The sequence below is a fragment of the Equus przewalskii genome, chromosome 5, assembly GCF_037783145.1.
Source record: "Equus przewalskii isolate Varuska chromosome 5, EquPr2, whole genome shotgun sequence".
Taxonomy (NCBI): Eukaryota; Metazoa; Chordata; class Mammalia; order Perissodactyla; family Equidae; genus Equus; species Equus przewalskii.
In genome coordinates, this window is record NC_091835.1 from 59,380,423 (window position 1) to 59,408,218 (window position 27,796).

The window sequence follows — 27,796 nt, forward strand, 5'->3', positions numbered from 1 at the left end:
ATTTGCATAAATCAGTAGCATTTCTATACTCCAGTAATGAACCAACAGAAAAAGAACTCAAGAATACAATACCATTCACAATCGCAACAAAAAGAATAAAATACCTTGGGGTAAATTTAACTAAGGAAGTGAAGGACCTATATAATGAAAATTATAAGGCCTTTCTGAGAGAATTGGATGACGACATAAGGAGATGGAAAGACATTCCATGTACATGGATTGGAAGAATAAACATAGTTAAAATGTCCATTCTACCTAAAGCAATCTACAGATTCAACGCCATCCCAATCAGAATCCCAATGACATTCTTTACAGAATTAGAACAAAGAATCCTAAAATTCATATGGGGCAACAAAAGACCCCGAATTTCTAAAGCAATCCTGAGAAAAAAGAACAAAATGGGAGGCATCACAATCCCTGACTTCAAAACATACTACAAAGCTACAGTAATCAAAACAGCATGGTACTGGTACAAAAACAGGTGCACAGATCAATGGAACAGAATCGAAAGCCCAGAAATAAAACCACACATCTATGGACAGCTTATCTTTGACAAAGGAGCTGAGGGCATACAATGGAGAAAAGAAAGCCTTTTCAACAAATGGTGCTGGGAAAACTGGAAAGCCACATGTAAAAGAATGAAAATTGACCATTCTTTTTCACCATTCACCAAAATAAACTCAAAATGGATTAAAGACCTAAAGGTGAGACCTGAAACCATAAGGCTTCTGGAAGAAAACCTAGGCAGTACACTCTTTGACATCAGTATTAAAAGGATCTTTTCGGACACCATGCCTTCTCAGAGAAGGGAAACAATAGAAAGAATAAACAAATGGGACTTCATCAGATTAAAGAGCTTCTTCAAGGCAAATGAAAGCAGGATTGAAACAAAAAAACAACCCACTAACTGGGAAAAAATATTTGCAAGTCATATATCTGACAAAGGCTTAATATCCATAATATATAAAGAACCCTCACAACTCAACAACAAAACATCAAACAACCCAATCAAAAAATGGGCTGGAGACATGAACAGACATTTCTCCAAAGAAGATATACTGATGGCCAATAGGCACATGAAAAGATGCTCATCATCGCTGATCATCAGGGAAATGCAAATCAAAACTACGCTAAGATATCACCTTACACCCGTTAGAATGACAAAAATATCTAAAACTAATAGCAACAAATGTTGGAGAGGTTGTGGAGAAAAAGGAACCCTCATACACTGCTGGTGGGAATGCAAACTGGTGCAGCCACTATGGAAAACAGTATGGAGATTCCTCAAAAAATTAAAAATAGAATTACCATACTATCCAGCCATCCCACTACTGGGTATTTATCCAAAGAGCTTGAAGTCAGCAATCCCAAAAGTCCTATGCACCCCAATGTTTATTGCAGCATTATTTACAATAGCCAAGACGTGGAAGCAACCTAAGTGTCCAGCAACAGACGAATGGATAAAGAAGATGTGGTACATATATACAATGGACTACTACTCTGCTGCAAAACAGAACAAAATCATTCCATTTGCAATAACATGGATGGACCTTGAGAGAATTACGTTAAGTGAAATAAGCCAGCGAGAGAAAGATAATCTGTGTATGACTCCACTCATATGAGGAATTTAAAATTATGGACTAAGAACAGTTTAGTGGCTACCAGGGGAAAGGTGGGGTGGGGGGTGGGCACAAAGGGTGAAGTGGTGCACCTACAACATGACTGACAAACATTAATGTACAATTGAAATTTCACAAGATTGTAACCTATCAATAACTCAATAAAAAAAATGCATTTTGTCCAACATGATGGCAAAGATGGGAGGAGTCTCATACACAAGGAAATCTAGTTCTAATCTGGATCCTACTGCCTTGAAAAGTTTGCCTCTCTTTTAGATCTTCAAAATTGAGATGTTAATATCACTTAAAGCTGTCATGATATATTGAAGATACATAAGATCATAAATACTAAAAGGCTTTATCTCCCTGGAAAGGGGGTAGGGAAGAAAATCACGTCCATTTAAAGCATTTTTGTTTCTACCATAAACTTTTTTCCCAACCTGTTACTATTTCGAAAATAATGTATTTCTAAAGAGAGATAGAGACTCTTGACATTTAATTTCCAAATCTGCACACTTGAGAATAAGTCTAATGAAACTTTTAATGTTTTTTTAATATATAAAGCACAGCTGAATCACCTTACCTTGGCCAACAGTTATGGCTTAAATGTAACTACCTACTTAGCTCATGTTCAAGCCATTTGTAGTACATGTAAAACAATGACACTGGAATCTAGACATTGTGTAATAATTTTCTGACGCCCTGTAAATGAAGGCAACAGTGTCATCGTACTCCTTCACTCCTGAGAGAACATTTTAAGCACTAACTATATCATAATAGAGCCAGCCTGCTCAGCCACTAAGAAAAAAAAAAATGTAACAAATGTAGATAATTATCCACTGGAATGCAGTGGGTAATTGTAGGACTCCTGTACTTTAACCAGCATGTAACTCCTAATTATCTCAAAAGCCGAACTATATACAATCAGAAACAGTTACCAATCAAAGAGATTACACAAAATGGTAAAACCTTAGATTGTTGAATTGTAAAAGAGATAAAAAGAAATTGAATAATGGTTAAAAATAGCACCGGGAATAAGAATATTCATCTGAGGCTGCATCAGGTCTTCAGGCTTTAGGCTCAGTGCAAATTTTGTGTTCATATCCCCATTTTACAGTCAAGGAAGATTCACAGGACTAGAAAGGGGTTAGGCTAGGATTTGGAGCTAGTGTGACACTATAGCCTGTGCTCATTCCTTGTGTCCTTGCTTGTCCTCCAGCGAGCTGCCTTGCTGGGCCAGTGCTTCCATACCACCGGGCACGATGGGTCACAGGCATCTTGTTGCCGGAATTACTGTGTGTGATTCCATTGACTCCCTGACCTTTTCCTTCTCTCTATTCTTCCTCATCCTTGGCTTCAAGAGTGCGAACCACAAATGAATTCTCAATACGTCCTAGGAATCCCACCATGCTTCTGTCACAAATTCGCTTAGCCATGCTCTGATATGACTGTGCTATATCTTCTCCTCTCTCTTCAAACTTTCTACTCACTCCCCAAATTCAATCCCATTTCCCCTATCACTTCCACCAATGCACAAATCTTTAAAATGGAAGCTTTTCTAATGGGGAGATTTTTAGCCTCCCACCACCCAACTATAAGTCCATGTGTATCTGTATGCAGGTTCTTCCTCCTCCTCCAGCAACAGTAAGGTGTTCCTGATCTTTTAAAGCTCCATCCCTTCACAGTTAATAACATCCTAGCCTCTCTTCTCAGTGACTTCAGTCCTTGGGTTACCTCTTCCTTCTTTTGCACTACCATCTTGTCTAGTCTACTGGCTCGTTCCTAACAGCAAACAAAGTATCTAGTATCTCTCATAAAAAACAAAGACAGTAAAACAGCATCCTTCTGTACTCACATTATTCTCAGCTACAGCCCCATTTTTGGACTCCTTTTCAGAGCCAAACCTGCCAAAGATCTGTTTCCACCTCTGGCTCTGCTTCCTCATCTCCCTTTCACTTTTTTTTTTTGAGGAAGATTAGCCCTGAGCTAACATCTGCTGCCAATCCTTTTCTTTTTGCTGAGGAAGACTGGCCCTGAGCTAACATCCACGCCCATCTTCCTCCACTTTGTATGTGGGACGCCTATGACAGCATGGCGTGCCAAGCGGTGCCATGTCGGCACCTGGGATCCGAATCTGCGAACCCAGGGCCACCAAAGCAGAACGTGCGAATTTAACCGCTGTGCCATCAGGCTGGCCCCTCCCTTTCACCTTTAACTGAGATTAGTTTGATATCCATTCTCACTACGCCACTGAAACTAGTATTTTCGGTATTGCCAATCTCCATGTTGTTGAACCCTGGGCACATTCGGCATTCATCTTACTTGGCTTTTTGGCAGCATCTGATGGAATTGACCACGTCATCCTTCTTAAAACAGTCTCTTCAGTTGGGACACAAGACATTACTCATTCCTGCCTTTCCTCGCCCCTGTTCAATTACTTCCATTTGGTTTTGGTAGCTGAATCTTATCTTCTGTCCAAAGCCTAAATGTTGGGGTGTGGGTCCACTCAGGGCTCAGGGTTGGAGGGCCCATTTGTCAAGTTCATTTTTTATGCTCTGTCATTCATAACACATTGACTCATCCATCCTGTGGGTTTAAACATCAATTTTATGCATATGATTCCCAATTTTTCATCTCCAGCCCAGATCGCTTCTCTCCAGATTTATACATCTTGCTGCCTACTTGATATTCTCATCTAGAGATTTCACACAACAAAGAGAGAAGGGAGTGACTTTTGCATGCCATTTCTTCTGTCTAGCAAGTAACATGTGGAGGGAGGTCAGTATCTTGAGAATTCAAGGAAGATGCATGAGACTTTAGGGTTTAGCAGGTCTCCAAAGTAGATTTGATTTCAGTTTTGTTTTTCCCTTTTGTTCTGGTTTCACTGGGAACTGAATCACTGCACATGTGCATGGCTGTCATTTCAAAGGAAATGTAAACGAAGCACTATAATCACTCAAAGTCTGCAGTCAAGGATACACCTCTCTTAGTCTGACTGCAAAACTCTATTTCTCAATTAAATCTTCACAACTTTTCCATCTCATAGCATTTTCAATTGTACAAGATTAATTACGGGAATAGCAAAAACTGTGAAAATTATAAGTTGAACAGATCTTATAGCCAAAGAGAAGAACTTGGTCATCTAAGAGTCAACTGCCACACCATACCAGCAAATACAGCTCCCTGCTTCCTTATGAGATAGCCAAGGAAAGGAACCTCTGCATCCTTCCCAGGCAAGTGAGGACGGAGCTCCCAGACATTCCAAGGCCTTCCCACCATGGGAGTGCAGTAGCTACGTATACATGTTCTGATTTTTCTGGATAATTTCTAGATTGGTGAGCTATGAAAGGAAACGAATATTTTCCTAAGACAAACTGATGTCATTAAAAAGACTTTTCTCCAGGGGCCATAAAAATGTTTCAAAATCATTTGGCACTTTCAGTGTACTTAGTAGGCACATAGGGCTGGTAGTTCAGATTATTCTCTTCACATCCTGGCTGCTGGCCTGTTTGAAATTGGCTGCTTCATTCGTATCCCTACATAAAATAGGAACTCAATGTGTAATAACAAGCGTAGTTTGCTTACTTTCCATCAGGGAAACAGAGCACATAAAAATAATTCGTTCATTCAACAGACATATTTTGAGTATCCAAATGTGTGAGATGATGAGCTAGGAGCTCTGTGAGGCATAGCACTAAACAAGATGGTGCCTCCAGTTTCACGGAATATATACTGACAAATTAGCAGCCGTTTTGTTACTGAACCAAAGTGCGTTCGCTTCCTGGTGAGTTAAAATCAGACTCTCCACCAGAAGTAGTTGTACACAAACTAGAGCTTGTTTGCAGCAAATAGGAGGCCACGTGGAATCATTTCCAAAGTCGTGGCTGTCCCCCAGCACAGGAAAGCAGGGGCTTTTTATTTATGATGGCAAATGAATATTCAAAAGAGAGAGGTGGGAGTTTGCTTGCGCAGGCTCAGTTGGCATCTCTTGGCTCTTGTGGGTGCTGCTCTTGTGGTGGGACCGGTCTGGTTCAGAGTGGTTGGTGAGCGCATCTCTTAACATAACAAAAAGAAATACAGTTTGGAGGAAGTTAAATGCTTCCGAAACCTCCCTTGAGTTCCTCAGGGTAATTAGTCGGTGACAGTTTCACAAATATATAAATATCACAGAACGGAAATAGATACCACCCATTCCTGCTCTGTGAATGGCAATTCCAATCTTCCATTGGTTGTGGAAACAAATCATTCTTCTTTTTTTTTTACATGAAATATGTAAGAAAGTATGAATGGAATCCAGAAAGACCCAAGAGCCAAAATTACAAGTCACAAAGACTTCGGTTACGTGATCTGGTAAAGCCTAGCCAACTGTTTATAGCATTTGACGGCGTTGGTAAATAAATAACTTAGCTCATAGTATTTTAAATGTGGTTGAAGCAACTCAACAAAACAGAGAAGGAATGAACATTGCTTAGAGAACTTGGATCTAACATTAATTTTTTTCTTAGAATTCACAACTAATCTGTCGACCAGTCCTGTCAAGTATACCTTCAAAATATATGCATAATCTGACCGTGTCTCGTTCACTGCATTCCCACTGTCCTATGCTACCATTGTCTCTTGCCTGGATTGTCACAATACTTTTTAACTGGTCTCTTTTCCACATGGACCCAGAGGTAGATTTATCTGGAAGCTAAGGAAACATAATTTCATGGTCCCTTTTTTGCATGACCTCTTCATACTTTTATACCTAAAATTCTATTTGTAATTTTTTATTATTATTCTTAAAGACAGCTGCCCAAATTTTATAAAGCTTCCTAAAACCTGGATCCATCTCTGCTTTCATACTGCCTTTTGCCTTCCTATAGTCTTCCTAGAAAATGATCCTTTTAAAAGGATCCATTGTTCTCCCATCTTACTCAGGGTAAAAGCCAAAGACCTTACAATTGGTCCATGATGCCATTTGTGATACTGCCTCAACATCCCTCTGACTTTTTCCTCTTTGATTGTCTCCCGATTACTGTGATCCGGCCACACTGGCTGGAAAACACTAGACATGTTCTCCTTCAGGGCTGTTGCACTTGCTGTTCCCTTGGCTGATTGCTCTTCCCTTTCATCCCCAGAGCTCAGCCTCTCCCCTTTGTTATCAGTTATCACCTTCCCTGACCACTCTATTTAAACTCCAGGTTTTTTTAAGTTCCCAAGTTTCCTACCCCATTGCTATGGTCTGAATGTTCATGTCCCCCGCAAATCCATATGTTGAAATCCACACCCCTAAAGGCGTTGGTCCTAGGAGGTAGGGCCTTGGGGAGGTGATTAGGTCATGGGGGGGAGGCCTCCTGAATGGGAGTAGTGCTCTTATGAAAGAGATCCCACAGAGCTCTAAAGCCTCTTCCAACCACGTGAGGATACAACGAGAAGTCCGCAACCCAGAGGAGAGCCTTCACCCAGCTATGCAGGCATCTTGATCTTGGACTTCCAGCCTTCAGAACTGTGAGAAACAAATTCTGTTCTTTATAAGCTACCCAGTCTGTGGTATTTTACTATAGCAGCCCAAATGGACTAAGACCCCCTCTTTGCCGATTAAGTTTTCTCTTTAATAGTTACTATGACCCAATATACTATACATTTTACTTATTTACCTTGTTCATTGTCTATATCTCCCAAAAAAATGTCAGCTCCATGAAGGCAAGAATTTTTCTAAGTGTATCTCCAATGCCTCCTGACTTGGAGTAAGTGCTCGAGAAATAGGTGTTTGTTGAAATAAGAGAAAAGAAGAATGACTTCTAGTGAGAGTACTCATCAAGGCTTCATGAAGAAGTTGATACAGAGGCCGCGTGATGATTGGCTTATAGAATTTGAAAATGTAGAAATGAGGGAAACAGGAAGGAGAGCATGAGCAAAGACACAGAAACAACCAACTATGCTGCATGTAGAGAAAAATCTCCTCTGCTGAGTAGCAGGAGTTGTCTAGTCTTCAGTCTTCTGGCCACATGATTCTGTTCACAAGCATCTCTCTGGTGGAGTGGCACCTATTAGGCATGCAACTTGCTAATGTCCCAATAGCACTACATCAGTACCACCTTAGGGTCTCTCTCCTCTGCTCTCTTGCCCGTGCTCTTCCCACTGCCTGAAATACTTCCACCCACACCCACACCCTCCTTCCCTTAGCTAACTCCCATTCGTTGGCCAGTGCTCATCTTAGCCATCACCTCTATTGGTAAGCTTTCCTGGACTTCCTCACACTTGAGTTCACTTGATCTGAGTTCAATGCCCTTCATCTGTGTATCCATTGCATCCGGTGCTTGCTCTGCCATGGCCACACAATAACTTGTTTGTCAGCCTATCTCCTCAACTGTTGCCTCCCCACTGCCGCACACAGAGTAGGCATGAATAATAATGAAAGCGTAAATATGCATCATCCAGAGTAAGAAGAAGCAATGACTCAGAGGCAGACAAGATGCCACCAGTCTTGGAGGAAGTAGTTCTTCTCTCCAGTGGTGCATTAGAGGAGTTGAAGCAGAGACGATAAGGAAACAGGGAAAGAAGTTTTTTTTCACTTTCTTTGGCTTATTATAGAGCTGAAAAATGACAAGTAGACGAACACTTCACTTTTTCACCAGGGAAAGTTCTTTTTTAAATAATAAATTAGGATTTATAATCCAGATCCCATCATAGTCAAGAATGTTCTTAAATCCTGTACACATCTGGATCCACCATCCTGCTGTTTTGGGGTTGGTATGGTCTGGAAACACCGAACTTCCTGGAGACCAGGCCAACCATGGAAAGGAAGTCAAACTAAATAATGCAAATCCCCTAATATGATAAAGAAATCTCCATAGATGGGCCTTATTTTGCATTTTGAGTCATACAAAGAAAAATTAAGAATCAGGGAAATTAAATAACTTAACCAAGTACATAGCAAAAGTATATAACAAGTTTCTAGTAGAATGGGAATAAAGTCCCACATTCCTGTCCACTGATCTTCCAATCATGAAATTGTTCACGAAATCATAGTGTTTTATTGTTCTTTTATAATTTTAGCTATTCTTCACACATAAATCTATATCAATACAAATATAGGGATTAGCAAATATAAAAATTACATTTATAATGGAAACAAAACTGTAATATATTTGTAGAGTCAGCAAGAGCCATAAAAATAATATAATGAAAACTATAGAAAGTTCATGAAGAATAGAAAAGAAGACATAAATTGAGAGCTATAGAATGTTTGTGTATAGGAAGACTCAATGTTATGTAGATCTCAAGTTGCTCCAAACTCACATATAAATTCAAAGCAATTCCAACCCAACTTCCAATGGAATGTTTTGCAACTTGATTCTGTATTTCACCTGGAAGCCCAGGTAAATGGTACAAATTTGAGAAAATGAATTTTGAATTTTATGAATTTTAGAAAAATAAACAGCCTAAATAAACATACTCTAAGTTCATACTAAGTAAGATAACACCAGATACAGGAACGAAAAACATAGCAACCCAACAAAACTGAGAAATACGAAACAGATAGATGTCTATGTGGAAATTAACCATATGATAAAAATGGTATTCAAAGTAGTACAGAAATACTAAATTTTTCAATAGCTGATATTTGGTTTATTATCTACCCATTTGGAAAAAAATAAGTTATAGTCCTTCTATGGACTGAATTGTGACTGTCCAAACATTCATATATTGAAGCCCTAACCCCCAGTGTGATGGGATTTGGAGATGGGGCCTTTGGGAGGTAATTAGGTCCCTCGTGGTGGAATTAGCGCCCTTATAAGCAGAAACCAGAGAGCTTGCCCTCACTTTCTCTCTTCTATGTGAGGACACAGAGAGAAGGTGACCATTTGCAACCCAGGAAGAGAGTCCTCATCAGAAACCAAATTAGCCAGCACCTTGATCTTTGACTTCCCAGCCTCCAGAACTGTGAGAAATAAGTTTTTGTTGTTAAGCCACACAGTCTATGGTATTTTGTTACCGCAACCTGGGAAGACTAATACAGTAATTGATACCAAGAAGTGGGGTGCTGCTGTAACAAACACCTAAAAAATGTGGGCGTGGCTTTGGAACTGTGTAATGGGTAGAGGCTGGAAGAGTCTTCAGGTGCTTGCTAGAAAAAGCCAAGACTGTCATGGAGAGACTAGTAAATGTGATTCTGGTGAGAGCTCAAAAAGAAAAGAGGAGAGCTGGAGAGAAAGTCTCTATCTTCTTAGAGCATATGTGAGTAATTATGAACAGCATATTGGTAGAAATATGGATGGTAAAGGCCATTCTGATGAGATCTCAGACAGAAATGAGGCACATGTTGTTGGACAATGGAGAAAAGGCAATCTTTCTTATAAAGTGGCAAAGAGCTTGAGTGAACTGCATTCTAGTGGTTTGTGGAAGGTAGAACTTGTAAGTGATAAAATTGGACATTCAGCTGAGGAGATTTCTAAGCAAAGCTATTGAAGGAATGGCTTGGTTCCTCCTGACTACTTATGGTAAAATTCTAAAAGAGAGAGATGAATTAAAGGAGAAATTGCTAAGCAAAAAGGAATCAGAACTTGGATATCTGGAAAATTCTCAGCCTGTCTCTGTTGCAAAAAGTGAGAAAGCTTTTTTTGAAGAGAAGACCAGGGATGTGGCTGAGCAACCATTTGATAAAGAGATTATGGGTGTGACTCATGAATTTAATCAGCCATTTCAGCAGAGGCCTGGAATAGAGATGGGATTATATTAGCAAAGACGCTGACAGTTTGAACTAAAGTAGATGAAGAAAGCAGGATGAAATGAAGAAAGGCTGGCAGACTTCTTGGATTCTACAAGACAGGACCACAGAGCTATTCAGCTGCTAACTGTGCTATCCTTCAAGAAAAGGGCAGAAGGACCCAAAGGCACTTCAGAGATCATCACTGCTGCCACTCTCACCACAGGCCCAAAGTACACAGCCCTGGGGTGCAAGGCTGCCTCCTCCTTGGTTTCAAAGAGCAGGACAGCTGCCTAGCAGAGCCCTGTGGTGAAGCCTCCTGCAGAGAGCAGAAGTGTGGGTGAGGCCCTGGCAGAAGACACTCGGTGGTGGGGTGCACCACAGAGAGCTGTGTAGGCAGTGCCACACTGAGCCAAAAGGACAGGGCCACCCACGGAGCAGTGGGGGTGAGACTGCCATTGCAGTAAGCCTAGATGGCAGAGCATCTAACCAGAGAATATTATTCTCCTGCCTTAAGATCCAAAGGGATTTGTCTTGTTGGGTTTTGGAATCATTTGGGACCCATCACTTCTTCCTTCTTATTTTCACTTTTGGAATGGGAATGTCCTTCCCATGCCTGTCCCACCATCATATTTTGGAAGCATATAACTTGCGTGGTTTCACAGGTTAACAGCTGGAGAGGAAATTTGCCTCTGGATGAGTCATACCTTGACTCTCACCTATGCCTGATTTAGATGATATTCAGAAGAGACTTTGGACTTTAGACTTTAAAGGTGATGCCAGAATGAGTTAAGATTTTTGAGGACTATTGAGATGGAATATATGTATTTTGCATTTGAGAAGGATGTGAATTTGAGTGGCCCAGGAATGGAATTCTTATCTGACATCATACATAAAACTAAAGCAGACAGATTCATGATTTAAATGCTTAAAAAAACTTAAAAATTCTCTAATAATATATAGAAATCTATTTTTAGAAATGTAAGAAAGGCCTTTTGAAACACGACACCAAAGGCAGAAACTACAAAGAAAAAAGAATACATTGGCTACATAAAGGTTTAAAACTGTCTAGCAAAAGACACAATAAACAGGTGTAGGGACCTGAAATTGGCCACCCCAAGATATGTCTCTTTGGCATCAGGATTATTTGAGGCTGATTGCTTTTGATAAACTGGGACAGGGAAGGAGGCTCTGAGGAATGGAACTTGCCCTTCCTTAGGACACATTTACATTTGTAAGGTAAATCTCTATCTGTAAAAGGTGCCTCCCTCTCTGTACCAGGAAGGAGAAAGGAGATGACCTTCTCCCTAAAAACTCTTAATCAATACCAAAGGCAAGGATTTAAATCTGCATTTTATTGTGCTTGTCTGGTAACCTCCTGTAACTAACTTCCCTACCCCTCCCAACGTTGGCATTTCTTTAAGGATTAAGCATCTTTCCTCAGGCTAGGAACTGATTGCTGCGCTCACCTGTGACGCCCAGCTCCAGACAATCGACTTGCCTCCTGCTACGCCCACCGAGATAGCAGACCACTACCAGCTGTGTCCATCAAGCACTGTGCCGACAGGGCAATCTTGTGACTATTGTGGGAGGGACATTTCAATCATATGTGAAACACCCTGTTTGGGGGTATATAACCACTCTGTGCACCCCACTTCTTCGGTGCCCTTTCTTCCTTCGGGAAGAAAGGCCCCGGGCCATGGTTCCTCATAAAGCTTTGTTTAATTTTCTCTTCCTATTCTGTCTCATGTGAATTTAATTCATTCTCCAGCCAGACGAACCCACATTTGGGAAGAGGAAATGTCTTCCTCCCCTACACAGGTTAGAAGAAAAAGAGCCTAGAAACATATTTGGAATCACACTCAGAAGAGAATTAATGTTTTACAAATCAATAATAAAAAAGAGAAACTCACCAATAGGAAAATGACAAACAATGTAAACTGATTTTTCGCAAAGAAATAGAAGTAGCGAAGAAAGACTATAAAAAAGATGTGTTACACACCAGGTTCGTTTTTGCCCACCACCCTGAAAGCCAAGCACTGAGATGATGAGATTGCAGCAGAGAGGGGGTTTTAATCACAAGGCAGCCATGTAAGGGAGCCAGAGCAGGAGTCGTCCCTGAACATAGGGACTCAGGGATGTTTACAGAGTAGGAGGGCAAGATGGTCCGAAATGTGGAGGTTGGTGATTGGAGGTGAGGAGAGGTGAGGTCATTGATGATCTGTGCAAGCGTAGTCAGACTCCACGCCTCTTCATAGGACGCATGCTCACAAAATGGCGGCTTTAGCATGATCTGAGGTGGCGATTTCAGCCTCTTGACGTCAAAATGTTGCTTATCAGATATCTACATGGGCCCCATTGATGAGTTGGTGGTCTCAACTGGCCTGAAGTGAACAAGGGGATCTAATTCCTGAAAAACAGCTCACCCACCCATCACCATGGTGAGCCAGGCTCCAGGGGGATGTTATCTCTAGGAGCCTAGTGGGAGTCAGACAGCATATTGCTTAAGCAGCACAGTTAACAATGGGTGCATTAAACAACTAAAGCTATAATCAGTAATTGCAAAAAGGAAAAAACCTTAGTGCCTAGCTACTTAATCATCAGTGGCTAACTGTTCGTTTAGGATGCTTAATTGCACTCATAATGAAACAACTGAAATTTCTACAAGAAAATACTTTTCACGGGCCAGCCTGGTAGCACAGCAGTTAAGTGAGCATGTTCCACTTAGGCGACCTGGGGTTCGCCAGTTTGGATCCCGGGTGCAGACTGGGCACTGCTTGGCAAGCCATGCTGTGGCAGGCATCCCACATATAAAGTAAAGGAATATCATACTGTCTTAAACATTCAACTGGTTTTCTTTTCAGCACATTTCTGCTATTATAGCCCCATCGACACAGCTGAAATTTCAGAGAGCAATATGGAGGCTTATAGACACATTGACGGACTATAAAAAAAGTATTAAATCCAAAACAGTTAGTTACATGTTCACAGGGTGGGTCTGCAAGACTAGATAACGTAATGCTTTAGTTGCAAGCAGTTTAAACCCCCCTTACTTTGTTGAGCATGTAACCTTAAGTCACCCCTAGTAGCAACCAAAGAAACAATGATGAAGATCTTGGGACTCAAGAACTCCTTTGAGAATCTAATTAAAACCATGGAGGGGCCAGCTCGCTTAGGCAGCCCAGAGTTTCATTGGTTCGGATGGTGGGCTTAGACCTAGCACCACTCATCAAGCCATCTTGAGGGACCTACAGCTAAAATATACATCTTCTGGGGGGTTAAGAAAAAAAAGCCATGGAATTTCTTTATAAAGCATATACCTGTAAAGGCAATTCTTTCAGTTTTGTGAGTAGGTGATTATTCTCCCCCAGCCCCCTCCCCTTAATCCATTCCACCAGGAAGTAATATAATAGAGGTCTAAAGGCTCCCAAATCAGGAAAACTTGAGTTCACATCTCAGTTCGGCCTCTTAATATCTGCGGACATTAAGAAAATTATGTAACTTTTTCTAGCCTTAGTTTCATCATTTTTAAAATGGATTAAATAGTCATATCCACTTTATTCATTTACAACTATTTATTAAGTACCCACTATGCACTGTTTTAGACCCAAGTTCTCTGCCTCAGGGAGCCTAAATTCCAGTAGAAGAAAACTAACAATAAAGATGTAAATAAACAACATAGCATGATTTTGAAAAGTAAAATGTATTGTGGTGGGGGCCAGAGGAATACTAGGCAAATCCTTTCTGGCGGTCAGACTTGAATAAGTCAGCCGTGTAGCATGCACAGGGCAGAGGGAGCAGAGGGTGCAGAGGCTTGACATGCTGAGGAAAAGATGGCAAGCGCGACTAAACTATGGCAAACAAAAGGGAAAGTGGAATGCAAGAGAAGCAGCAGACATCCAATCACATATGTCCATAACGAGGAACTGGAAACTTTTTAGTTGTCTTGTTTTTCAACTTTACATTATTTTGTCAAGCGTATACAAAAGTAGAGAGGATACTATAATAAACTTTCACGTAACCGGAAGCAACAATTATCATTTTGTCATAAATATTTATCTATCTTTTTTTCTTCTTTTCTTTCTTTTTTGGGGGGATGAGGTGCTATAGCATTTTTAAAGAAAATGCCAGAAATCATGTCATTTCACCCCTAAATGTGTCTCTAAAAATAAGGGCAATCTCTTACATGACCAAAATACCATTACCACACCTAACAAAATTAACCACAATCCCTTATTACCCTCAAATGCTCATCCAGATTTCATTAATTGTTCTCAAAAATGTCATTTTTAAAGTTGATTTGTTTGAAAGGAGATGTTTTATATTCAAATTTCAATTGAAGCCATTAAAGTGAGTAATATACTCAAATTTATGCTTTTTATAAATCACTCTGACAACTCCAGAAGAAAGCAAAGATGGTCATCATGAAACCAATTAGGAGGCTAGTGCATTGTCCAGGTGGAGATGAGAGTGGCTTGAACAAGGAAGTCATGCGGTGACTCTGAAAGAGTCAGACTGGAATACGTTTTGGAGACATTGTTAACAGAACCTTCTAATGGACTTGATATGGTAGGATGAAGAAAACAAAGGAATTGAGGGTGGCATTTAGCTTTGGAGTTGAAGGACAGGAACAATTAATTCTATTAATTGAGATGGGAAAGACTAAAGAAGGAGCCAGAGCAGCTTTGTGGCGAGAGAGCACCAGGCATAAGAAAGGTGGATGTACACACTGGGAGATTTTCCCTTAATAGATGTATTTAAAGTCATGGAACCAGAAGATATGACAAAGGAGAGTTCAGTTAGAGACCAAAGGAGAGCCTAGCTCTAACCTCTGGGAGACTCCACATTTAAAGACATCAGCAAAGGGGACGGAAAGCAAGCAATTAGTTACGTAGCAGGACAGCTAGGACAATGTGGTGGCAGAGACACCAAGGAAAGAGAAGAGGATGTTTCTAGAAGCAGCCACCCATGTCAGATACCTTCTAGAGGCTGACTTAGATGAGAACAGAGACTTGATGACTATATCTTGTGACTTTGAGAAGAAGTTACAGAAAGTGGTGGGGACAATAGCCTGACTACAATGTGGTGGAAAAATGGGATGTGGGGAAGTAAAGACAGCCCATACAGACACTTCCAAAAAGTCCCACAGAGTAGAGGAGCGGAGAGATGGGGGAATTGCTGGAGGAGGACGTGGGTTCCTCGGAGGATATTCTTGTTTTGTTCTGTTCAGGTAGGTGCTATTAATGCAGGTTTGTTGATGGGAAGGACCTGGCAGAGAGGGATAAATTGATGGTGCAGCTGGCCGTGCAGACAACTGACGGACGTGCTTGCGCATCTGAGTGCGCAGGTGGATTTAGAGCACAGGAAGAATTGTTGCACTTAGATATGAGCAGGAACAACCTTAACAAGGAGAAAAACAAAACAGATGGGCATGTATGCAGGTAAATGGATAGATTCGATACTTGGAAAACAATGCGTTTCTTTTTTAATTGCTTCTATTTTTTTGGCTTCTGTTTGTCTGTAACATAATAAGTCACATCAACAGCTGAAAGTCGAGTAGAAGTGGTGTTGGAGGTTTTAGAAGAGAGGGTGTGAAATAATAGTCTCTGTGAGTGGGATTGTAAATACACTAGTCTAGGACATTTAGTAGGATTGCCAGACAGAGTAGTGTGCTTGGAAATTAAATAAGGGACACTTGTCAGCACAACCACGTGATTGTTGCCAGAGGCTTTCGGCTGCTCAGGTGCAGGAACCGATTTCATCAATCAATTTGTAGAGAGTTTCTGTCTGCTGTGTACAGAAAGTTAGTGTCAAAAGCTGTTCAGGTCTGCAGGTTTAAAGTTTTCTTTTTCTTCCCTACACCTCTTTACAGTAGATATGGTGACTCATCTCTCTCCTTGATCTTATTATAATGTCTAACGCAGAATATGAATTCCATAAATGTTTATTTATGACATGAGTGAATAAGGAGCCAATGATATCATCCATGTTTTACAGATGGAGGCACTGAGTCAAAAAGGAGATTTCGTGATTTTTCCGCTTTGGTAGCACAAAAAGAAGAAAATGAGAACTGATTAGAATCATGATTCTCAAATATGACTGAAGATTAAAATCATGGAGAGCTTTTGAAAACACATGCCCCATCCAGGGCCCACCCTAGATTAATTCAGCCAGCATAATCCAATCAGAATTCCTGAGGGTGGAACCTAGACACCTGTATTTTAAAAGGCCTCTGGGTGGTTGATGCAGAGCGAGGTTTGAGAATTCCTACACTACACTGTGAGCTCTTGGGGAGAAGGGACCATGTCTATTCATCGTAACTCCACCTCCAGACACAGAGCTTGTCTTGCCTTCAGGGCACACCGAACGCCTAAGCGGCTGAACCTCCCAGCCCTTAGCCAAGGGAGTCTTCTGCAGCTACATTTAATCTTAGTCTCTCTGCTATCTTTTAAATCCATTTTCTTTCATTCTCACTTTTTAATAAGTGGTGAATGTTTTATTTCCACCTTGTGAACAGCACAGCAAACACCTCCCCTAAAAGACAGTGGAGAAACTGGAGAAGGAGGCAGCCAGGATATGAGGGCTGAGAACAAGATGTGCTTGAAGGACTATGGACCAGGGCCAGCGAAAGCATGGAGCTCAGACTGGTGGCAAGACTCAAATAAAAATGAAAAAAGCAAAAGCACGGTGAACGGTAGGAAGCAATACGGAAACATCTAAGGAAATAAAGAAATATATTTTTTTATTGTTCCACAGTAACTGAAATTATATGTGTACCAGCTTCCCTGTACTGTGTGTTCTGACATGTCAAGAAACAGTCCTCATACTACCCTGAGAGCATCACAGCAGCCACTCTACCATATGGTCATCCAGAATTCTCTAGGCATCTAGGGCCTGAAAGATGAAGCTATATATGAAATATGAAGTCTCTATAAGTAACATATAATTATTATAGATAACACTATATGCATTTAATAACATTAAATAAAAAGCCTTAAATCCATTAGCCACACGCAGCACATGCTGACATAAGACATAACAATACGCTTCAAAGTAAATATTTGAATTTACTTCGAGGCATATTCCAGCTCCTTAGTGGTCTGTTTTTTCAGTTGTTAGTTTAGCGGTAGAGACTAAACCATTGTTAGTTGAAGAGTAGACTACGTACTGCCGCTACTGTCTCTCCATACATGGCAGTACCTACCTGGGTAACATTTTATTACATTATTTAATCTTCCTAGCAATACCATGTGATAAACAGAACAAATGTTCTCATTCCTATTTCATTGTGGAGGACTCTGTGGTCCAAGATCATAAGGGATTAGTACTAGGTTGAAAAGCAGCAGGGGCAAAACAGCAGCTCAAGCTTAGATCTTCTGATTCCAAGACTAATAACTTCCACACCTCTTAAACCCCATTGAAGTCATCCTATATTTTTAAATCTTTCTTTAGGAATGCCTGATGAGAATTGCTGAGAAGATAAGGGATAAAATTCTCTCCATCATTATAATGGACAGCTCCAAGCTCTTAGAACATCTTAATGTAAGAATAAGTTTCACTAAGTCTATTTTGATCCTAACCAAATTTTAGATTTGTTTCCCTAGAGTAGAATGGCTTTCCTAGAAACGATGCTCTTGACAGAAAGGAGAGGGATGCAAGTTCATCCTCATGGCTTACCATGCCATACAAGCACAACATTTCTTCCCCAGGCAGATGAAATAAACCCACTGTGGATTACAAATTGCCTCTTTCACTCATTTTATAGTATAAAGCCAGAAAAATTTTCCTTGCTCTTATTACTTCCTTCTACAAACAATTACAATTCTGCAGCCTGGGGAGTAAAGAAAAGTAAGTCTCACGTAAGGAAATTTCATCCGTTCCCCTAATTGCATTTGCTTATTATTTGGCTTCAGGCTTTCGACCATCTACAAATAAAGCAGCTTTGCACAGGGGTGACAAGGACCAGAAAAGTGTGTGGTGGCAAACAGCAGCCTTCTGTCTGAACACAGGAGTTTCCACCTGCTTCACTGCTTACCAGGTGCTTGCCTTTGTGCTGTCCACTGGATTCGAAAGAAATCAGCTGTGAGGGAGAGCAGAAAGCTCATTTCAGCACTGCGGATTTAACATTCACAGACTTGAAAAATCAGTAAGGTATCAAAATGCATCTTAGTATCTCTGTATTCACCTTTTGGCAGAGTGCTGTCAGGAATTTCATTTGAACAAAATAGGGTCAAAGCTGTCAATCACTGTTTTCTAAGTAAAGCAGAAAAATATTTACAAAATAATGATGAACATTCTACTGTTAATAACAATTATTATAGTTCTAATTTATTGAGCAATTACTGTATCCCAGGCACTTCACCAAGAGCTTTGCATACATTATCTCAACTAACCTCCTAGCAATCCTAGGAGATAGATATGATCATCTTCATTTTGCATAGGAGGAAATGGAGGTTAAGTTCACTCAAGAAGCAGCTTACAGAGCCAGAGTTCAAACTCCACCTGTCAGATTTCACAGATCTTGGGTCATTATATTATACTGTCTAATAAAAATAACAAAGCATATACATGCAATTTATATTACCATATGGTTTATTGATCGTTATTTTTAGGAGGCAATATTTTGTTTGGCAAAGTTTATGTCCTTTGCCAATTTGTATTATTAATAGTTCTAATGGCTGATTTTTAAAACACATAATAAAAGATCAATTGCAAGAAGCTTGAGGTAAATTGAGGCATTTTACATTTTTTTTTTAATCTCTAAATGTTTAAAGGAAGTATTTAAATCTCAAACCACATGTAGTGGCTTTGTCATGTGTCAACCTGGCTAGCTGCACTACATTTCCCAAAATTCTTTTTTTTTTTTAATTTGTGGGGGTCTTTTTTTAAAGATTGGCACCTGAGCTAACAATTGTTGCCAATCTTCTTTCCGCCCCCCACCCCTCCTTTTTCTCCCCAAGTCCCCCCATGTACATAGTTGTGGGTCCTTCTAGTTGTGGCATGTGGGATGCCGCCTCAGCATGGCCTGATGAGCGGTGCCATGTCCTCGTCCAGTATCCGAACCAGCGAAACCCTGGGCCGCCGCAGCAGAACGCGCAAACTTAACCGCTCGGCCACAGGGCCGGCCCCTCCCAGAATTCTTTTTCCTGTATGTTTCCAGTTAGAATGGACCATAACACAGATTCTTATGGGATATTTGGAGAGCCAACTAGTTCACACATATGCGTAAGGTTCAATGCCTGTAACAAATATATATCTCCCAGTGGGTCTGCTTCTCTGAGTGATGCTGATACAGTAAAGTTGGGTAAACACAATGGGTTAATTCCTTAAGTTTTTAAATTCTATACGACAGCTATAGTGGTTCCACTTCATTTCAATAAAGATGACTTATAGTTGGACCAAAATTTAGGTGAATAAATACAAATGGTCAATAGCAGGGAGACGAGACAAGCCGTGTTCAATTAATTATATTAATTTTCTCTTACGCTAATAAGTAGCAGCAAAGATTTTGGTTATGATTTTTTGATAAAATATAAACTATTTTTCCCTAAAGTAGAAAAACTTATTAATTTCTTAACTTGCTGAAGTTTTAAATTAACAAATTATCTATAAATATATAAACATCTGAAATGTTTTACTTTATTAAAATATATTCTACTTCAAATATCAAAGGAATTACAGACAACTAGCAACTGAAGAAAGGTGTTTATCTTCTAGAATAGTCAGATTGCCTATCACTTACTATATTACAAGTATATTAAGTGCCAACAGTACTAATCTTTGCTTTTCAGGACTTTACAAGTCATTTTGAATACAATTATTTTAACATTCCTATTTTTCCCTTTAGGCATAATCAGAAAACAGAAAGGTTCAAGAGACAATAAAGCAGGGAGGGAGGGGGAGAATTAAGAGATTCTGAATCCACTTTTTGATGTACAATTACAAAAAAAGGATTCTGAATATTATTCTATATAGTTCTTAATCTGTACTCCCACTGGTTGCTCTCAAAAGAGAAAATTCCTAGCAGGGATGAGGGGCCCAGTGGAGGAGCAGTCTCTACCTTCTAATTATACACAAGGCCATCGCCCCTGAGTAAGTCTGCAGATATCCTCATCTGGACGTCGCAAAATCCCTCTAATAATACTTGATACCTATTTTTAAAGGACTTTATTTCTAAAACTGAGCTGCTTTGTGCTAAATTAATTCAGAAGGGCATGAAAGAATGAAGGATGCGATAAGAAACTGCCATTGCTATAGCAACTGAAAGGAGAATTATAATTAATTATTTTTTACCCATATGTATATTTTATAGGAACTTTTGAAAGGAAGAAAGTAGAACTGAGGAAGCTAAGCAACAGACTGGAAACTCTCTATGATTTGAAAGCTTTCTTCCTAACGGTTACTAATCTGTTAAATACTCCACTACCATCTCTGGGTCAGTTCCTCCTTCTGACCAAGGATGGGAAATGTCCTGGCCTAATTTGTGGGATTTCTCTGGGGAATTACTAATGGACTCCAATGGAAAGCTCTTTGCAAACAGATCTCTCACAAAGTGTTTCACAGTGAAAATGGGTCTCGTTCTCGTATAATCTAAACTCATCAAGTTCTTGAACTTGATGGTCAAGTCATCCTCTGAGCTATTTCAAGACATTCTCTTAGAAAAAAACAATCTTACAGATGCTGAGTCCTAAATAAACTGAGACCCACAGCTTGAAACTCTACCTGCTTCCCTCTCTCCTCCCCTCTCCCCCTAACAGATACCATCACCCTTACTTAGTCCTGAATCAAAATTTAATAAAAGATCTTACTTCATCCACTAATGACAGAAAAGAGTAAAGAGGAAAGACTTTATAAATATACATCAAAGCTAGAAAAAACTAAGTCTTAAATTAACTTATTATGACTCTCTGTGAACGTTCTGAACAAAATTGTGTTGTCTTTTCCAGCCTCATCCTGCATCTGCATAGCCTATCCAGACCTGGTATTTCTTATTTGAATTTCAATCATTTGTTCACATCCCCAGGTCAGGCTCTCATTGACAATTCATTCATGAGCAACTTATAATACTGGCAGCCCCAATGTATATCTTCAACTTTTAAGCAGACACTAAAAACCAATGACGACTCATTCCTACAAAGTACCATTTAGGCCTGTGGGTGAGAAGACAGAAACCTGCTTTCCATAGCTTTTATACAACATACAAATTCAAGTAAGTATCATTCTCTGGTATGCAAATGTGTACTGATAAACTCAAAAAGAAATAGTCATTGTAACTTACGTACTCTGAGCAAACCAATTTTCCCCATTGCACTATCTAAGTAAAACTTAGCCATTTGGGTGAAGGCAGCAGTGCCAATGTGCAACAGTAATCATATCTAGGACCAAGATATTAGGATTATAAAAACTCTGAGCTTTTATAGCATGATGCTACTTGCTCCCACTGTAGGTACATGGTATCTCTCTGTTTTCCCAACACTTGAGGTTAAATCTCTGCTCTGCATCTTGCTCTGATGAGCAAGGATCCAATCCACAATAATGGAGCTTTTGGAGAGTAAGACAGCATCGATATCTACAAGACAACTAATGGACCATTACAGACACTCACTTAGAGATTCTTCTGTCCCTACTCCCAAAATGTGCGTGTATGTGCATATTAATAAGATGGACTAATTTGGATTGTGTAGTTTTCTATTGGGCATTCTTTCATTATGTTGAATAATTGTTTAAGAAACAACTAATTTGAAAAGGTCATTTTCACTTACTAATGGAGAACATATAAGGTGGCTCACTGTAGTCTCAGGACCTCACCTTCGCCCCACTCCATAGATTGGTAAATTTTAATTCACCTTTTAATTATTCCCTTCAGATCAGGTGTGGTTATAGAGGTAAAAAATAACCAAAGATATACATGACTAGTCACCATACCTTAACTAACAATTCAATTTTACTAACTGATTTGCCTTCCTAAACCACATCAAGTCTTTAGCTTCTTTCATGCTCAAGCAAATGACCTAATTTGCGAGACAAAGCCAAGGGTGATCTTGTTACAGGCTCTTAACATCAGCCCTGATATCAGTTCCCCCACATTGAACCCAGCGTATATGGGGTTAAAACTAAAACCCACCACCCCCTTTCCTGCTTCTCTAGCTCCACTCATATGTAAATACCTGTTTCTTTAAACTTGGACTCCTTGAGCTTTACAACTAAATGGGAGTTACAAATTGTTAAAAGCCCAGGTGGCCTGGAGTTGGAGGCACACTAAAGTTTAGCTAATCACGTATCCTTGAGTTTGCCAGGAAAGCCACTGTCTCAAGAATATCAGAGAGCGGAGGCTTCCCAGACCTCAACTCCTCACTCCCGGCGCTCGAACCCGCCTCAAACAGGAAGACGAGACAAGAGACAAGGGCGAAGGATGCCCACCTGCCATCCTCCTATCTCACCCTCCCCGCCACCTTGCTGCAAGCAGCCTCTCAAGGCCAAACACAGGCTGGTGGGGAAACGCCAGCCTGCACAGCTACATGCACCCCCTCCCCTACCCAAAACCCCAAATGAAAATCACTACCCATTCCTCATCGGGGAGCTGCAATTTTTGAGGCATGAGCCCTTGCTTTGCTCCCAGTGCCTGGCATAGTAAAAACCTTTCCTCTTCCACTCAAGACTCTGTTCTCGTTATTTGGATTGGCATCGGGTTCAGAGACCGAACTTTCGGTTACAATCTTTTAAGGGAGTACCTCTAGTCTATATTTACACCGTATGCCAATGTCGAAGGAGAAAAGAACTGTGTCTCTTTAGTTCCACAATTGTAAAATGTCCACAGCCAAACTAGAAATTTTCTAACTCATCTCACCCTTACACAGTGAGGTCTAAGACAAGCCAGCATCCAACTTGAGAGACCATTAGTCTCATCCTCTTTATCATTTTGAGGATCTACAAGTGTTCCCTTTGAATTACTTTCCCTTGAGTTTTCTCTTACTGTTGAGTAAAAATATCAAACAGGGGGAAATAGATGTCTATTTTCTCGAGAGGAGCAGGTTGTCTGGGATACTTGCCAAAGAAGCTATAAATAGAAAGCCCATGTGGGTGAACTGTGCTGACATAAAGTCATCTAGAGACTCAAAAGAAACTATTTGGTGAATCTATGGTAAGCTCTGTACCCAGAGATTCTCTGCCTGTGGTCCTGGGAAGCTTCATTACTTTCAGCTGTTTCCTTTGCGTATCCTGTGCCACAGGTATTATAACACCTCACAAATTTCCTGTCTCAATATTCCAAAATACAGTGTTTCCTTTTCCCAAAGGGCCCTTTTACCCAATATCAACATATCCAAATATCTTGCATCTTTCAAAAGCCAGTTCATATGTGGCTTCCTCTACAGAAGCTTCTCTATCCTCCTAGCCTTCTGTTCCTACTCTTCTTGTTTTCCTCTGCTTTATAGAGGTATAATTGACAGACAAGGTTGTGTATATTGAAGGTGTACAATATGATGGTTGAACAGACGTAGACACTGTGAAATGATTTCCATAATCAAGCTAATTAACCCATCTATCACCTCACATAGTTACCTTTTGTGTGCGAGTACAGTGGGAACACTTAAGATCTACGCCCATAAGAAATTTCCATAGTATTATTAACTGTAATCACCATGCTTTACATTAGATCCCCAGAACTCATTCATCTTACAATGAAAAATTGATACCCTTTGACCATCATCTCCCACATTCTCCTCCTACTTGTAAACCCTCAACCCTACTGCCAACTTACGTAGTAATTTCTTCTTCCTCTGTACTCCTATAATACTCTATAATTTTCTATGGCACTTTCCATGTTTTACACTGACTTCAATTTATTTATGTAAATATTTCATCTCTTCTAGACTCTTCTCTCTTTAAGGCAGAGGCCATGTTTAGTATGAGATAAAGACACATTTAGAATAGACTTCACAGAATAGATTTTTAAGAATCATTTCTACAGAAGTATGTATTTTAACATAGATTTTCAGAAGCCAGCCTTCTCAATGGAAAGAATCTATCTCCCATGATAAGATTTTAGGCAAAATAAGGGAGATGAAGGATGAAAAAGACCAGTCTCATTTTCAACATGTATCACAGGCTATGGAGCCCTTTCCAAGTTTTGCAAAGGCCTTCTGCTCCTGATCAGTAATTCTGTGGCCAGCTACACACTAATAGGTTTACCTTCTGTGTTAACTTACTCACTCTCCACCCAGCACAAGACATTCTCTTATCTCTAATATTGAAGCATCTCTGGGGAGTAATGATACAAATATCTATGTTCTGGAAAATTATAACTCTATTTTCCTTCCATAATTTTACAATAGCTTTGTTAAACTTAGTATTTTGACTATCAGGTTCTCAAGTTCCTAGGCAATCTACAATTTTGAAAACCTAAGGAAGTAATATCCTTAACAACTTTTGGCTCATAGATGCATTTGATTATCTGATAAAAAGCCATGGCCCCTGTCTCTTGGAAAATGCAAAATAGATATAGGGTAAAGAGTTTCACAAAGGGTCTAAAACTTATCCATGGACCCAAGGTTACAAATCCTCAGTCAAAGTCATTGTATAAGTTGACTGAGCCTGAGTCAGGACTGACTTCCACAGAACTTGGTGAATGTTTGTCTCTAGAACATTATATCACCAGACTCAGGCATAGAAAAACAAGGTTCTCAATGTCTTAACATTTCTTTGGCTTATATTTTTCTGGGCAGAGATTGAAAATAAGACAAGTCCAAAAATCATCATTCTTGGACAACCATCACTGTTAACACAGTGATGATATAACACAGTGAAATATAAAAATTACAGGAGCTTTTCAAAGAATCCATTTTAAAACATGAGACATTTTAGCGAAACCTAGTTGGAAGGCACAGCTAACATTTATTGAGTGTCTACTAGGTACTAGTCTCTTGCCATTCATTATGCAACTGAATTCTTATAAAGTATCTTTCCAGTTTTGCTAGTGACAAAATTGAAGCTCACGGAGGAGAGGTAATGTGCCCCTGCCACACATTTGAGAAGTAACAACAGAGACAGGAAAATAAACAGGATTTGCAGTTCACATTCTCCTAAATCATGAAGTTAGCAATTTTTTGTTCTGAACTACAGCACTAGTTTATTTTTATCATTCATCAACATGACAAAATTTTGACAATAATAACCATTTGCAATTGTTTCCATAAATCATGCCTGTTGCTCATAAAAGTAAAATAAGAAAAATCCCGTCTTTCCAGATAAGTTGACTTAAGCGGACTATGGCAGAGCATAGAAAAATGTCAGAAAATGATGCTTTTCTAGATGTAACACCTTAGAGAAAATTAGAAGATGAGATGTAATTATGGGTGGAAGTATTTAACGGAGACAGTTTGGTTAATATCTGTTAGTTTTATAAAAAGAAATTGCTAAGAATAGCTGTTTCCTCAATTCCTGGGGTTTACCTGTTCAGATCCTGGGCACAGACATGGCACCACTCGTCAAGCCGTGCTGTGGTGGCATCTCACATCGGGGAACTAGAATGACTTGCAACAAGGATATACAACTATGTACTGGGGCTTTGGGGAGAAAAAAAAGAAGATTGGCAACAGATGTTAGCTCAGAGCCGATCTTTCTCACACAAAAAAAAAGAAAAAAGAACTAAAAATTAACATAGAATTTGAAAAGGTAAGAGAAAAAACACAGATTATAGAATTATATTTTAAAATCACTTTGACCTACCTATGTTCTAATGGCATCTCAAAATACGAAGATGAGCACGCCTCTTCTACCAGATGTATCCTTAGCATCAGCATGGATGAATGTACCCTCTCCTGGCATGCAACACCTGATTTTACAAAATGACGTGGCTGCTTCTCCATAGGCAAAATATTAAATCCTTATTATAGTTAGCTGATTTTAGTTAAAAATCACATTTAGAAATCTCCCTGGAATTTTGAAATAACAAAGAGAACGGTAATATATCTTATTCCCACAACTAGGTACCTAAAGTTTTATGGCATGGATCATTTGCCCTTCGAGTAAAAGACTGTGGAAGCAAGAAAGACTGTAGAAGTCGGATGATTGTACTTTAAAGATGACAAGGGCAGAAAGCGAGATCTCATCTAATCCTTCCATAGCCTTGCAAGATATGATACTTTCCATTTTACAGGTGGAATAATCAAGGTTCAGAGAATGTTAGAGACTTGCTGAAGTTATGTGAAAAACAGAGAAAATAAGGGAGACACATATAAGTTGCCTCACATAGTGTCTGGTACAAGTAGGTGGATAATAAATATCATGTGACAGAGGGAATAGAGAGAAGATGGTAGGGAAGGAAGCAGAAAGAAAAGAAGCAGCAAAGCCAGTACGAAAGCTTTATCTCCTGATGATGTAATTACTGCTAATAAGAGAGAAGAAGATCTTTGGGGGCTGGCCCAGTGGCGCAGAGTTTAAGTTCGCACGTTCCGCTTCTTGGCGGCCCAGGGTTCACCAGTTCAGATCCCCGGTGTGGACATGGCACCACTAGGCAAAAGCCATGCTGTGGCAGGCGTCCCACATATAAAGTAGAGGAAGATGGGCACGGATGTTAGCCCAGGGCCAGTCTTCCTCAGCAAAAAGAAGAGGATCAGCAGCAGTTAGCTCAGGCGAATCTTCCTCAAAAAAAAGAGAAGATTCTCATTTCCAGATTCTGATGGAAAGCCTATTTATTACTGCATGTGAACACATTTTCAAATATCAGAACTTTGGGAAATAAACAAGAAATAGAGCGCAATAATAAATATCCAGATTTTTGCTACAACTGTACTCTTTATTCAGTTCAATACAAATAATTTAATAGGTATTGATTAAATATATGGTATGGATTCCTGCCCTCTGGGTGGTCGCTGGTGAGTAAAGAATTACATACATGATACAAATATCAAATTCTATGGTTAGAGGATAATCATGTGCCAAAATGTCTAGAACAGATAGAAAGTAGCATGGGGTTGGGAGTAAAAAAAGAAAAGACTAGAATAAGCTGACGTAAGCTGAAAGATGTCATAGAAGAACTGGGAAGTATAACTTTTTGTAGGTGGAAGGGAAGTGAACAGAAATGTGCAGAGGAACAGGCAGGCACGAGTAAGATACACGCCAGAAGACAGGCTTGACTGGAGTAGAGAATTTATACTGGAAATAATAGAAGGTAAATTTGCATTGGAGATGTGAGCATTTAGGTCAACATGTTTAGAATTGATCTAGTAAGGAAAGAGGCCATTACAAATCCTATATTGGAGCACATGCAACACGCATGGGGCCAGCTCTCCAATTCACTGCTTTCGGCCGGCTTTTGTTGCAAAAGACCACTGCCAACAAGTCACCCTAGATGATGGCAGATCAGCTTTGATGTTAGCTGATTTGTAACGATGTTCGTTTTATTTTTTCTGAGCTTAATTTTCTTTTAAGCTTCTTTTAACTTTCTGAATTTCAATATTCTTATTTTCTTTTATAGAAGCATTTT

At 39.8% G+C, this 27,796-nt stretch overlaps 1 long non-coding RNA gene across 1 annotated transcript in view; it reads right to left on the bottom strand.

Moving 5' to 3' along the window:
• The window catches only part of LOC139083694 (uncharacterized), a 36,398-nt gene extending 17,854 nt beyond the window's left edge, over window positions 1-18,544 (bottom strand). Inside the window, exon 1 of the long non-coding RNA XR_011540607.1 lies at window positions 18,347-18,544. This is a non-coding gene — a long non-coding RNA (uncharacterized lncRNA). The remainder of the gene's footprint in view (window positions 1-18,346) is intronic.
• Window positions 18,545-27,796: the final 9,252 nt, after the last annotated feature.